Source organism: Seriola dumerili, unplaced genomic scaffold (assembly GCF_002260705.1).
Source record: "Seriola dumerili isolate Sdu_G_001 unplaced genomic scaffold, Sdu_1.0 BDQW01000432.1, whole genome shotgun sequence".
Taxonomy (NCBI): domain Eukaryota; kingdom Metazoa; phylum Chordata; class Actinopteri; order Carangiformes; family Carangidae; genus Seriola; species Seriola dumerili.
Genome location: NW_019174687.1, coordinates 2,116,301 through 2,119,836, shown reverse-complemented (window position 1 = coordinate 2,119,836; position 3,536 = coordinate 2,116,301).

Here is a 3,536-nt window from a genome sequence, read left to right as displayed (position 1 = left end):
CTGAGTCTTAAAGTCAAACTGCTTTATTCAGTGTTTCTACTGGTTTTAATCCCCTGGTGTGTTTGTTATGGAGAGGAGGACACCTCTGTGGATCATTCAGCTGCTGGTAAAAACCTGCTGAACGTCTGCTTCATAAGTTATCAGAGAAACAATCAGAACAAAGGTTAGCATCAATCTCAGCTCCAGCTCTTCCCTGAGTCTCTGTCCTCCGTACAGCGTCGCTCAAACACTGACTTTAAATGTCAAACTGCTTTATTCAGTGTTTCATGACGTTTTCTCTACCTCAACTCACACAAATTGAATTATACCACCATCTGCAGAGCAGCGCTGGAAAAACACCCATGAATGTCCTTATTTGGATTTAAAATGTTCAGTCTTTACTTCATTGATTAACCTCCTGGTTCCATCACCTACACATGACTGAGTACCCTCTCTGCCGTACAGTCCCATATGGGCCGTGAAGAATAAATGGGCAATGGAATTAATTAAGAAAGGATGACAAAGAGAATTCCAGAGACATCAATTCATGATAGAACGATAAATAGACAAATAAAAACATTAGCTTCATATCTCTCTTGCACATACCTGATCATGCTGTTAGTTGGTTCTCCCTCTGCTAGATGTCCTCCCCATTTACTACAACATCAAGCCTAATCTTCTCCACTTTGTTCTGTAATTAACCATTTTATTATTTCATATTTTTCCAACTACTACAGTGACAGAACCTGGAGAAAGGTGTTTGCTCATCAGTGCTGCAAAGCTTTCAGACTGAGCATTGTCTGGTTTGGCGTGTAGATATACCTGCTTTCTGCCCATCTGTCAAAGATCTGATGTGTCAGATGTGTCTCTCTGCTGCATAAGTCTTTACATCAACAGAAGTTGTGATATCAGATGGTTCTGGTCTCTGTGCCTGTCACTCCTCAGACCAATGTGAAAGGATTCTCCCTGCTGCTTTACAACCCTAAACGATTACAATTCATTTAATTTACCACAGCTGCTCGCTAGAGACAAACCTCCATTTCTATTTTCTCACATATAGTTTATTTGATCATATGTTTTTTGTTTTTCTGTAAAATTGGTAATAACTTATGAAATTATCTAAAAGACGAATCACAAATGACTACAGTCCGAGTTGGACTTCAGTGCATCTATCATTCCCGTCTCAATACACTGACGCTACGCTGATCAGAGTCCAGTCCAGTCCAATATAGGCCTGTATTGTTGTTCAGTGCTTGCTTGTGAAGGAAGTGACTTACGTTAACAGTTTAATAACCTACATCATTAAGTTAGCAGAGAAACATCAAGCTACTTCTGCGAGACAAAGTTAGCTAGTTGAGCTGGTTGTTAGCTGGTTAGTGCTACATAAAGGTAACTTTGTCTCGCACTAGCAGCTTGAAAAATGTGGATGCAGGTTTCCAGAAATGTATTGCCTGATCAGGACTGTGACTTTAAAGCCAGTGAGACAAAACAGGAAATGGAACTAACTTGTTTTGTGAGCATTTCTTATCATTCGTGTCTTCAGCAGGAACCAGTACCGAGAGACTGACTGTTGATCTTCTGACTGGATTGCCTGAAAGTAAAATAGAAAAAATTCTAATTTGGAAGGCCTGGTGATTTTCATCCTGCAATGAAATAATACCAAAGATGTATATGTCTTCATAATGTATAAAATTAAAGAGTTAAAAAACTAAAACTTACTAAAAAAACTAAAAAAGTAACTAGATAACTCAGACTCTTCCTGTGTCTGTTCCACACACACACACACACACACACACACACACACACACACACCTCGTTATCTGAACTCATCCTATAAATCAGTCACCTCTCTCTTCATAACATCTGCAGGTTGAGATGAAGATTAATTATCATCATTACAAATGAATATTAATTCCCATCTCGTCATCAGGTCTGGATGTGGACAGATGATATCAACCACCTCCACCAATATAACTAATTATTAACCATTCAATCAAAACAGAGGTAAGGTTCAGGTAAATTGATTTCATGATAAGTAACCATGCAGGAAGTCATTTTTCTTGGGATTCAAAGTTAATGTTAAAACTCTGATGAGAACGTCTCCCGCAGGACTGTGGCTCCAGACAACATCATTTACTGATGCAACTTTTCACTTTTATTGGACCTAATATAAAATTCTGATCAAAGCCTTGTTGTGGTTTTTTTGTGAGGCTCAGATAAATCTGCTCATTGTTTAACAGGTGTCCCTTTTGTCATAATTGCCTTCATAAACCAGTGTGGATGAGACTGTGGCCACCGAGCCAACATTGCCTTCACAGCCCAGCACTGTCCCTTGGGGTGTGGTGGGCAGAGGTCATCGGGAGAATTCAGTTCGCCCAGTCCATCCATCCATCCACCCATTTCCTGCCGTTTATATGAGGTCAGGTCTCAGTGGCAGCAGGTCAAGCAAACTATTCCAGATGTCCCTCTCCCCGGCAACGTTTTCCCGCTCCTCCTGGGGGATCCTGAGGTGTTCCCAGACCAGATGGGGTATGTAATCCCTCCAGCCGGTTCTGAGGCTACCACGGGGGCTCCTATCAGTTGGACATGCCTGAAACACCTCCAAGGTTTTGATCTTAACCACCAACAGAAACAACTCAACTGGCTCCTTTCAACATGAGGGTTTTTTCGTGTTGTCCGGCCGTCCTTCTCATTCTGGTGGGACAATATCTCAACGCTTTGATTTGGCACAAACATTCACTTGGACTTAAGGATGAACTGCTAAGGATGAACTGATTAGATTTTGGTGGATTTGCGCCCTCCCTTAACTCATCAATTATACTGTGGTCTGAGTACATAACCATGACTATAATGGGACAGTTTTTTTTATTTGTTCTGTGTTTTCTGAGGTGTAAACATGTCTGAATAATATACACAACAATAATTTAGATGGAACTTTATTTATTTATTTTAATAACGGACAAATGTGTTGGTTATGTTGTTAAGGCAAGTAGGGGGTGTTATGTTCTGTGTTTTCATTTTTTATTGCAGTGTTTCCTGTTTTATTTTGGTGTCTCTAACCGCTCCCTCTCGTATCACATCTCTACTTCCTGCCCTTGCATTTCCCGCCTCGTTGATTGTCTGCCCTCCCTGATGTGTTTCACCTGTGTCTGTTGTTCCTCCCTCTCCTGGTGTATTCAGTCTGTGTGCTCCCTGTGACAAGACGACCAGCATTTCTTACTGTTTGTCTTGCAGCGTTACACAGTGTGACTTGAGTCACTATTTGACCTCAAGACACTGATACAAAGGCCCCATTCCAATCTGGCCTCTGAAATACTTTCGTCTCCAAGCACCACAGCTGGAGCAGGGACAGACAGGTGCTTATCTCATTGTGTAACTTAGCCCACGGGCTTTCTTTCTCTGTTATGAGTTCTGAATCTGGGATTCTCAGAACCACAGTACACTGTACGATCCACAAAGTTAGCAGGGAGATAAAGTTACACACCCTGCTTTCACTGAATTGCCACAGATTGCAGAGGGTTTCTGTCAGCTTGCTCACAGTCCAGCCTTTGTCCATG